Consider the following 12,281-nt stretch of genomic DNA (forward strand, 5'->3'; position numbering starts at 1 on the left):
CTATAACCTTCCCCTGAGATCGGCGAACGGCAGCCTAGATTAAAGTGTCACTTCAGCCAAGGATAAAGCTGACCTGCTAGCATCCCATTTCTCTTCCAACTCGTGTATTAATGATCTTGGTAAAAACACCTCCCACCATTCCCGACACGCTCCATTCAATGCCTCCTGTAGTCTTCCGTCAGAAGGATTTTGACGAATCTCGATGGTAAGAAAGCTCCAGGTCCTGATCCTATTTCCCCACTTGTTCTCAAACCTGTGCTCCTGAACTTACTCCTGTTCTTTGCCGCCGTTTTTCACTTTCGTATTCCAAAGGTGTTTTTCCTTCTGCTTGGAAATTTGCTCATATCCAGCCAGTTTCTAAAAAGGGTGACAACCCCCTCCCATCGAATTATCGTCCCATTGGAAATTACTTCTACTCTTTCTAAAGTAATGGAGAAATCAATTAACCGCCAACCCTTAAACTACCTAGAAACCTTCCGTCTGATCAACGATTGCCAGTATGGATTCCATCAGTGTCGATCCACTGGTGATATTCTGGCTTACGTTACTCATTTAAGGACAAATTCAATGGAAAAGATTGGTGAAACACAAGCAGTTGCTCTTGACATCTGAAAGGCTTTCGATCGTGTTTGGCATAAAGGTCTTCTAAACAAGCTTCCATCTTATGGTTTGCCATCTGTTTTTTGTAATTGGTTATCCAGTTTTCTCTTTGATCGCTCACGGAGGGTGATAGTAGATGGCTCTCTGTCTTCTAACTTCTCCACTAATGCAAGGTTCAGTTCTTTCCTCTTGTATATTAATGACCTTCTTCCGTTGACTGGAAATCCTATCCATAGTTTTGCCGATGATAGCGCATTAAATTCCACTTTCCATTTTGAGAAACCTTGCCCTGCTCAATCAGCTTCAACTTCTCGAAAATCTGCTACCAATTCCTTAAATGCCGATCTTCAGGTAATTCTCCAGTGGGGCAAAGATAACTTAGTTGATTTCAATCCTTCTAAAACTCAGTCTTGTCTTATATCTCGCAAAAAGGATTCTTCTGCTCCTATGCTTGTCTTTGGTGACACTCCAATTTCTAGGCAAAATGATATGTCTATTTTGGGGATTCACCTGACTTCTAATATGTTTTGGCACAAACACATTACAAATATTGCTTCCTCTGCATCTAAAAAACTTGGTTTTCTCTTTCGCCCTCTGCGTTACTTTTCTTCCAAACAGCCGTACAAATCGCAAATCCGTCCTACCAGGGAATATTGTTCCCAAATTAATGACTCCTCTTTAACAGTCTCTCCACTCTGTCTCATAGATGTACTGTTTCTGCTGCATGCCTTTTCTACAGATACTTCCATGGGCACTGTTCTTCTGAATTGGCTTCTATAATTCCCGCTCTCTTTCAAAACAGTCCGAACACGTGCCGACACCAGCCAACATCCATTTACTGTGCAACTTCAAACCCACAGAACCAACTTTTCATCTTCCTCGTTTATTCATTGAACTGCCGTTTTCTGGAACAACCTTCCTTCATACAATTTCCTGAAAATTACAATCTACAGAAGTTCAAGTCCAGTGTCAACAAATATCTTCTTTCGTCTTCTCAACTTCCAACCCAAGCACCGTACTAAGTACTATAGATTCTAATACCTCTCGTGTTTGAGATTTAAAAAAAAAAATAAAGCCTTTAAAAATTCCTCTATGCCATAGGGATCCAGAAATGGATCCCTCTGTTGATGTTCATAGACTGAAAGAATTTTTTCCTCCAGTCTATGTAGTTTGGAGATGCATATGTTCGTGTTCCGAACATATGCATCTCCAAACGAGTGATAAGTGGCGAAATCCCTGTACTGTCATGAAGGACATGGATGCACTTGCCCTTCGTGTGATAATTTTTCTTTATGAATTAGAAAATAACTCGCCTATGACCAAACTGGAATTTAAGTTGATAGGTTATCTAGCACATAAATTCCAGTTTGGAATTTAAGTGGTGGATATAATCCTTATGTCCTGTTAGTTATATAAAAGCAAGTCATGGAGTTGGTCTTCTCTTGATGGGTCTGTACTCATTTTGTTTTACAAAATGATTTGGCATTCTTGATTTGTATTCTAAAGTGGCAAGTTTCGTCTAATTTTTCAGAAGCTAAGAAGAAAGGCTTTTGGGGATTGGAAAGGCGCTTTTTTTCCTTTGGTGCAACTGGCAAAATATCTGGAGGAACAGAACCTGGGTCTTCTGTCATGGGAGTAAGAGTGCCCAGTCATACGATCTCCCCTTCTCATCGGAGAATTTCCTTCGACAGATTCTGGGTCCATAGCAAATCTGGACAATGTATTCCTGGATACAGCTTTATCACTTTTTTTATTATAAATTGATGTTTAATTATGTCTTCCTTTAATTTCTGAACCCAAGTACTTAATTAAAATTAAATTATTTCGACTTTTGCATAACTTTTAGATTCATGGATAAATTGTGAACAGGTAAACTCGAATTTCTTTGAGAGAAGGTTTTTTTTGTCTTCTTTTTCCTTTAATATTAGAATAGAAAAATTAATTTTAAAAGATAATGAACATTTCGAGCGGCATTTTTATTACTGAATATACTATTAGGGTATGCATTTCTCAACGCCAATGCAGAAATAATATCAGATATAATTCTGTGGTAATAATTGCGGAGAATAAATATAGGCCAGCTCTTAAAAATCAAAGATTTTGTCAAGTTCATTTCGCTGAATCGTATTTTAACCCAGTGAATATAGCTGCTTTAGAATTTTGGCGCCTTCTCCTTGTGATACTGTCACTCAATTCTTTCTCTATCCCTTTTGCATTTCCTTTTTTTTTTTCTTAATGGACATTATAGGTTAATTATTGTTAGTCCTCATTAACTTATGTTTTGTGCAATTTATTCCGATTCAAAATATGTAAAAGTTACATTTGGAGTATGGGATGCATGACCATGAAAGAAATAAACGAATTATTTAGCGAACAAGGAAAATTGAGTGTCTCCATGGCACGGAGAGTAGTTTAGGAGAATTCCAACGTGATATGACCGCAGAGTGCCGCATGAGTGAAAGATCGATCAGCGAAACTGCAACGCTCTGGGATATTTTGTACGAAGAAGGAAAACTGTGAACTCTACGACCTTTGCAATTCCCCGTTGTGTACCGACACTGGGGGAAAGGGGATGAGGGGAATAAGCATTCCAGCCTTTATTGCGTTCAGCTTAGGCCCGAAGACAGACCAGTATATCCACTGAACGCTGTCCTCCAGGTTAGAAAGCAATCTTCAACGATAAAGCTGTTGCAGTATCTTGGGGATTACTGCCCTTGCAAAGGGGTGGGAAGAATTAGGCAGACATTTGGGGAAAGAATTTTTGCTTGTGAAGAATTCAGTCAGTCTTTATTTTATGAACGTTCGAATGCAGGACTACAGTGACGGATCAGAGCTTACTAAGATGATACTATATTATTGTGAATACACCACACAGCATTCAAACAAGAGTTTTTTTTTTTTTTTTTTTTTTTTTATTATTATATCTGTTTGAAAAGATCTATTAATACAGGAACACTTTTCAGTTTTTGCTTATTATTTGTGCAGCCTCTATGAAATCTTCATTTACAACCAGATTCTGTCATCTATCAGATTTCTGCTTAAGGCGAGGTTCGTAATGGACACGGATAATTCTAATAAGATGGATTTTTTAGAAAACTACTTTCATTTATGACAATTACTCTGGGAAATGTTTTGACTGGTTTCTATTGGGTAAAGTGAATAACTAAGCAGAAATTTTCTAAATAAAACAAACTTATATTTCAAACGATAGTACAAAGTCTTTATTATATGGAGCTGAGACCTGGACTTGGAATAGAAGAGGGGAAAACAAATTTCTCTCCACAGAAATGGATTTTTGGAGATGCTCAACAAGAACTTCTAGGAGAGAAAGCAGAATGAAGACAAAAGCGAAAATGAAGTGAAAAAGAATATTATTGCTACTATCAATTAAAAGCTTTTAAAATGGTATGGACATATAAAACGGATGCTAAAAACCAGATATCCAAAGGCTATCCTGGACGAAGGAGAAGAGGAAGACGTAAGAGGACATGGATAGATAGCGTACTGGAGTGCATGCATGCTCTAGGTTTAACTACCAGAAAAATAACTCGTAGGCCGAGGAAGCCCATTGCAAATGGAAACGCTCTTAAATAACGACCAAGCTATTCACTGCTCTGTTCAGCAGTGGAAAGTGGGTGGAAGGAGCTGATATCATTAGTTTCATGTATGAGAAAGATAATAGTAGCGGAGCTGTTAGATTTCTGATTGATTTCTCTTTCTTTGTAAAAGAAAGTATGAATAGTCCTGAAAACCAGAGAAATTACAGGAGCAAAGTTTTCCAAGTTCAGAAACCATGATGACTATGTACAGGTAAACATGAAAATCACTGATTGATGTTAGGCGAATGATAAGTCAGAGTAGGAATTTCACAAAGAACATAGGAGAAATTTTATTTGCTTGGTTTACATTGGGAGTTTCGGGTCAATCAACCTGTTTTATTATTTTTTCTTCTTGAGATGCTGCCAAGAGATGAGGAGGATATGGATTCTATAGGCTGCATGGGTAGAAATTGCAGCATCGATAAAGAAACAGTGCCAATACCAGAACAGTTTCTTATTCTGTTTGTGCTTTTCCTTGAAGGATAGGAAACTCTGTTCAACGAATATATAAAGCAATATTCCCGTACATTTTGCTGCGCAAACGTTGATTCCTAATGGATGGAAGCGTTTTTGTGGATCCCTGATTCCTCTCTGCAAAGTCTGTCTTAGGTTTATCGAATAGACCTGTAGGTTTCGAACTGAATAAGGTGTCATTGATTTCAAATAATCTGAGATTAATTGATTATGCTGTATCAGACGCTACTGTTATCAATATTAGATCAATGAATTAGGACCATTATTACAAAATGCATTGCTCCGTTGGAGGCGGTCATTACATTGCAGATAGTAATTTCGGTCATGTTAAAAACAATCTCTAAATACTTTTCGAAGAGCACTGTAGAAAAACTGTTAAACATGCAGCCATTTCAACGAATTCTTTACGAAATGCAGTAATCAAAGCATGAAATAAAGTATCTTCGCTGGTCATTTGGTTTAGAGTGCCAAATTAACCGGCAGTTCAGTTACCTGGAACGAGTTGGACACCACTAAAAGCTATCGATGGCCTAGTTTGGAAGGGGAGGATAATGGCTGAAGAAAGAGCTAATTACTTTTCTCTGTGGAAACACAGTCAATTGCAGCAATGACAGTGGCTTGGTTCCATTAGATGCCACTTTAGTGAACCCCGAGGCAAAGATGCTATTTCCTCAACTTTCTTAATGGATCTTGGCCTCCGTCTCACATATTTGCTTCCTTTTCTTTGAGCGTGAAATTTCAGTCCTAATTTCCATAGCTGTTTGCCAAGAACGTCTTCGAGAAACTTCGCATTTAAATTTTTTACAATATGCGTTCTCTTAATTATCAGATTAGTACTAATTCTAACCCTCTGTTGTGATTTTAATCAACTCGTAGAATGTTTACGAATGGAATAAACCTTTCTCTCTGTAAATATTCTATCAGTCTGTTTATGCGAAAAATGTTATCGGTAAAATAGCCTGCACTGGAAAACGTCAAACACATCACTTCCCTAATGCATCTATTTCCCTTTGCGAGGCTTCACCTTTCACGAAGTGTTCATCCCACATAGCATTCTGACACACAGCGTTTCCTTGAACCTTGTCCGTCATGGCTGGGGATCAACTCGCATCGCAAAGATCCTTCGCTGTTTGAATAGCTGAAAAGCCATCGCCGACGGCTCAAATGCTCCTTTTTCGCGTCACGGAGATGCATACTATTCGTGCAGTTGTTACCACGCTGGCTCAAGTTACTTTTGTGAAGAGAAAGACAGAAAGGGGTAGAGCTATAAAATGAATATCAACTGCGGAAGAGCAACTCCATTTTTTATCTTCAATATCTCGTGTTATTTCAGTCTTTTGTTTCCAAAATTGCTTTACTTCCTTTTATGTACTTACTGTTATGGTGTTTATGGTCTAAGCAAGCAGATGAGCGACGTATTTGTCATGGCCCGGACAAGCTGGGTGGGCTTACCAAAAGCTCTTCTATAAGCGAAGGTTAACAGAACGCGCTATCCAGACCGATGCTTTAGCCTTTCCACCTTTTAGTATGATTATATGGTAAACACGCTTAAATATTTTTTTGCCCCTTCCACTCCTTCCCCCTGGTTGAATCTTGTAGCCATTATGTCCCTACATTTACAATGCAAGCTGCTTGCAGCTGGAATTTCGGCTAATTACATTTTTCGAACGCCATTTAAAATATTTGCGACTTCTTATTGTCTCAGATAAGTAGCCTTCAACCTCATTATTTTGTCTTTATGGCCGTTCTGCTCTCCTAAAACAATGGCACATCGTAATTACTGCGTGCTTTTAAAATTAATAATAAACTTCGATGCATTATCTGAAGTTAAACTTTTCAATTAACACTACTTTTTATTGAGCACAAACCTCTAAAGGACTTCCAAGTATGTAGTAGATTCATTCATAATTATGGTTTTAAGAATTGCTGTCGTATTGAGTCCGATATCCGTAGCTGTTAATAACTCCAGTTTCTCCTTCTTCAGTTATCTTTGAGTGAGCCGTTGATGCGTTATATTTATATTATTACTTCGCTACCAAATGGTAATGTATTGATTTCAAACTTTATTTTTATCATTAACATTGGTCCGATGTGTTTATAACTCTTAGAGGAGACGTGTATACTAGTGCCAAAAGAGGTAAGAATATTTGAGAGATAACACCTGTTGGTGTTATACTCCTGCACCAGTTATTAATGATCAAACTTTTTACCGAAAGGACTTAGCACATTGTCTTCATTTGCTTATACACTGGAACTTACAGTAGACCTCCCTGTAATTTCGTAATATTTCCAAAGGGTCAAAATCCAATGTCAGTCTTTGCCGATCACCATTGTTAATTGATGAGCTCAAGGATTGGGATTCGATTCCACGTGGACAGAAAGAGTCTTCTATAAGCAGATTTTTACTCTAAGATGTAAACTTGAGGCTTAAGAAGTCTTCCCTCACCCCACGAACTTTTTTTTTTCTCCCTTGTATGTTGTTGGGTTTTAGGTGCATCAGCGATCCTTGCTACCTCTGCCCGAGATCACATGTATGCGTGCAGTTTATTAAAACGGATCCCCTCTGATCCGTTTTGGTCGAATGGCCAAGTCGCTAAAGCGTAAATTTTGTATAATCAGCTTGGAATAAATGTTATTAAAAAAGTTTCCTTTTTTTTTTCCCTTCCCAGCTTGATCAAATCGAGAAATGCAGTAAGTGAAAAGACGTTCGTTTTATTGGATGTATAGATATTACAGAATATCGTGAATTGTATTCCTGTTTGAGGAAAACTCTATTCCATCCATTTTTCAACAATACATAACGATTTTGTGTGTACTTTGACTCCAAATAATGGCATCAGACAGCAAACTGAATTCGCTACATCAATATTTCTCTAGTGTGCGTGTGTAATAGGCTGTAAGCCAGTCAGTCGCTTGTGAAAGACTTATTTTCTGTTTGTTTACGTGGGCATTGATTTTCGTAAATAACCCAGCGGATATATTTTCTGTTTGATTTCCTGGAATATTGCTTTTCGAATACAGACGATATCACCCGTTCTCAACTATCACTACGTTATAGATGCACACTCGTATTTCATTCTTTATGAATTCACTAATTTAATGTTTGTCAGCTGCAGCGTATCAGGAATTCCGTGAATTGCCTATTTTGTAAATTATTTAATAGTGCATCGGTATATGGGTAGAAATCATCTTTACAATTTTGGTAATCGCTAACTTTGAAAAGCTATTGAAACCTGAAATACCCAAGTACTGTCGATTGAGTTAAATTGGAAAGGAAGCAACTTATTGCCATAGATATTTGAATTTGGGAAGATTGCATTTTTGAAAATGTATTGAGGACTGTTTACGAAGAACGGGAAAAGAAAAATTGGTTCGGTGTGTTAGAGTGAAAGGACGTGGCTGGCTTGAGTATTTATTCTATGCGTTTATTTATTCTTTAGGTGCTGCTTCTGGTAAAAGAGCAGCAAGTGTACTGCAGAAAGGTATGAGTACCTGGCTACAAATGGTGAATTAAAATGAGAAGGGTGAGACTTTTCTAATTAATTATCAGCTGATTAAAAACTAAATATTAAAAGGCTAAAAAAAAAGCTGATTGCAGTAAAATTTGCGTAAACGGTAAATTTCTGTGTCCAGCATGAATCTCTGCATCACCACCCTTCAGACTTATGATTTAACCAAAATAAAAAGGAAACGGTAATATAAATTAACTAATCATCGCATTTTGGCATTGTAATTGACAAATAGATTGCTTTTATTCGAGTTACTGCGATAACTGTCATCGAGTTGGGGTGCTTATTTTAAAGAGATTATTGCTGGTGTTTGGCAGTTTTTCGGTTAGTTCGAATCAGTGGGAAAAAAGGAAAAGCACTGTTTTATTAAGGTTTAGTCGGAGAGGGGCTCACATCTGGTGAGTATGGGTTTGGTACACCCAGGGTCCTGAGCTGGATATCATCATTCTTCTCTTCTTGGTGAGTCCTTTTTACTTCTCTCTCTCTCTCTCTCTCTCTCTCTCTCTCTCTCTCTCTCTCTCTCTCAGGGTAACTGGGGAATTTTTTTTTTTTTTTTGGCTGGTGCAGCATAAGTCTCAGGCTTCCTTGCACCATATAGCTAATAATAATAATTTCGAGGTAGATAGTCTGCCGTGGAACTTAGGAGTTGATGTACGAACGAAGGCCTCCTTCAAAACAGAGGGAAACATGGAGTTACAATTAGGATCCCTCAAATGGAGTTCTATATACAAAATCGATATTATTGAAATCTGCTGAATTACTTTGTAACTGTCACTGACATTTCAATTTTGATTAGATATTTTCCTTTTCGGCCATTCTTGATAAAATATGTAACAGGCGATTTAAAAAAAAAAAAGTAAGATTACCTCAATCTTTTTGTGAAATGCTTCCATTCAATTCTCTCGAAAAGTAACAAATAAAATAAGATGAAAAAATGAATTAATTCCCTCACTCATAGAGATACGACCAAATTCGACACGCAACGGAATCCTAGAGCCCCAACCCGACCCCGAAACACATCAAACCACCGCAGCAAGACCATGAGTGTGAGAAGACATTGTCAGAAAGATTAAAATCACAAAATTTGGATGAACACTCAAATTAAACGAAATGCACAGCTGTTTCCCTACCACGCTTTTCGGCTGATCGCAGTGTTCACAGGATGGTAATATCACGAAGTGTTTGTGTGTGTATTTGGCTCTTAAAATAGAGATTATTTGTATTGACGCATGTGTAAAAAAGAACAGAAATCCGAAATTAGGTAAGGACGTCGCACATTGATAGAACACATGATTACAAAAACGTAACTATAAAAAGTATTCCCTGATGTGGAAAAATTCAAACTATTGTTGACAAAATTGGCCTTATTTTGATCATGAGAATCTATAAGACAAAAATGGCTGCCTGCAGCCGATTATACTTTCTGTACGTTTTTAGTGAAGTGGTCTATATTGTAATTGCTCAGTCATCAGTGTTCGATATACATGCTATCTGCTACGAACTAGTGTTATGCGTTTCGCTGTACTCAACTAATAACCTTTTGAACTTTTGGTTATGCCGGCTGTGAATAAGATAAACAGCATGTTATTACATATAACAGAGCCCCGTTTAGCTACCAGATAATCACTAAGTTAGCTGTCTCTGGAAACTAGCAGCCAGTCTGCCTTTCCCAATATTAACGGTCCACTCTGAGCCTATCTGCAAGGGGGTAACTAGACCATGACCGCTAAATCTCTCGTGCACATAGAGTAATATCACACTTCTCCACTTGTGATAATTTCTACTACACGCGCTCCCTTAACCCAGTATGAACTAATGGTATTTCACAAAGCTTCATCACTCATTAACTAGAGTGGAAAGTTGGCTTAAGGATTACAGGAACATGTCATTTCTAACTATAAACTATAAAGTATTTCTGATATGAAAAGTGCATTTTGACATATTAACCTTTCCTGTTTGTATCAGATTCCATTTCGTGAGGGTTGAGTTGAAGGGGGGGGGGGGCATCGGAGAAAACAGTAGATATTGCATTACTTTAGGCACTCTTATAACTGCGAATGCTTTGTTGAGACTGGCAGTATTTTCAATAACAGGATTCGGAGAATCCTGTAGATGCATCCTACTGTTCATTACAATAATGGAACGTATATGAGGTTGGAAGAAGTAAGGTCGATCTGGCCTTTCTACTGAAGCATGTAGCAATAGGATTTATTAGTAGCTAGAGGTGTAATTAGTTTAAGCCCGATGATGATGATCGTTTCCTGGATATGTTTATATCTTATTACCAGAAGCAACTGGCTCCTGTCAAAATTATTCACTGAAGTTGTTCATTTTTGTTTCTTTTGCTGAATTTGAGTTACTAGAGCCGCTAAAACTCAAACTTATAGTATCCCAGATAAAAGTCAAAATTTTTATTGCATTAATTTGTTAATGCACCACAATAAAAAAGTTAAGGCAGTAGGCTACCGTGTGTATGGAAAGCCAGTTTAGAAATAAATACGTTTGTTTATTTATAATAAAATATAATCGCGAAAAACATACCAACTCAGCCGGTACCTCTAAAAATAATCACTTCAGTTTATTAGTTTGGTTTAGAATACTAGCTTGATTGATGGCGCATTGGCAGCATCGGCCATTGTGCGCCAAGTCCAGTATATTAGCCGAGATAGGCGTTGTGGAGGTGTTGAATGGTGTCCGTAAATCTGAGTTCATTCTTGGTCAGTTTTCCTTTTTGAAAGAAAGTTTGTTTACTTCTAATCGAATTTGACTTGGGCTTTTCAACAGAATGTGGAAAAACAGCAGTCATAACCACAAATGTTGGTGGCGTGAGACACGATGATTATCATTTTTGTCTTAAAAAACTATATTACGTAAGGGAAAGGTAAAATACGGTATTTTTAGTTGAATTTTCTTAATTATCGTTTAGAGAATTTGTAATTAGTCACGGAGAAAATACATACTACCTTGATGACTTTTCTGATTCTGGTATTAAGAATGTAATACGTATAAAAGATTAAATTTTAGTAAACTTTTAGCCTCTGCTTCAAAGTAATTTCGATATCTGGAATCCTCTTCTTTGAAGTCAATCAGCAGCTTTGAGTTTACAGATGTAATGTAGTTTCATTACAACGGATTTTAGACGATTTCTCTCTGTGCCGATGTTTTATTAGGCAGCAGTAGTTTTTGGAAATGTCAGCAAGATGTAATTTCTTACTGTGGCCATCTACGTAAACTGGACACGACATTCCATGCATTTCTAAACACTCTTACGGATCGCGAGCACCAAACAAACGCACGCCAAGTCTCGTATCACCTGGGAAAAGACCAGTGGCCTATAGAAACAGCACAGCGCACCGTGCACCATCATTCCTTCTAGACATTGCTGATCTCCGGAGTTTAAATAAGTTTGCTGGTGTTTGGATCCCATGGGAATGCGACTGATAGATTTGGAAGAAACTGAACAAGAGAAGTTTATCTTCTCGAAAGAAAACAACCGAAAAAACAGCTCAGTTTGAAAGCTACGTGAACAGGGGAGATTTGTTAGCAGGAAATCAACTGAACGATGCATGGTGGAGAGTGTCTTGGTTGTCTTTGCAAACTAGAACGACAGAGATTAAACGCTTAGCTAATTTGTGTAATGTGACTCTCAGGGAAGGTTGGGGTGACTGTCTTGGTTCTCAGTAATCTTCGTCAACATTGGAAATACGATATGGCCTACGCATTTCAAAACAGACAGGAAATCTCCCAAGAGATTTTCCATTGGCGAAAGTTTACTGGATCTGCTTTGGGATTAATCCTAATAAGCCGCGGGAGCGTGACATCTTTAAAATAGTTCCAAGAAGTATGAGTATCTTGGAAAGCTCAACTTTTTCCATTACTTTCCCTTTGTCATTTTTTTTTTTTTTTTACGAGTGTGTACTAATTGCACGAAAGGAAACTTTGTCAGTTACAAAGTTGCCTTTAGAGAATTTATCAACAAACAATTGCCCTCATAAAAACATTACCATGCTGATTCCACGAACAAAATAATATTGTTGCTCTTATATATATCCTACCTTTTGTGAAGGTAGCCACAATATGAGATATAATGAAAACGATA

General features: G+C 37.6%; 1 protein-coding gene across 11 annotated transcripts in view; it reads left to right on the forward strand.

Moving 5' to 3' along the window:
• The window catches only part of LOC150091249 (tyrosine-protein phosphatase Lar-like), a 1,641,114-nt gene that overhangs the window by 228,748 nt on the left and 1,400,085 nt on the right, over positions 1-12,281 (forward strand). The gene's annotated exons all lie outside the window — the stretch shown is intronic.

Source organism: Mastigoproctus giganteus, chromosome 1, assembly GCF_048544385.1.
Source record: "Mastigoproctus giganteus isolate SK-2022 chromosome 1, ASM4854438v1, whole genome shotgun sequence".
In the NCBI taxonomy this organism is placed as follows: domain Eukaryota; kingdom Metazoa; phylum Arthropoda; class Arachnida; order Uropygi; family Thelyphonidae; genus Mastigoproctus; species Mastigoproctus giganteus.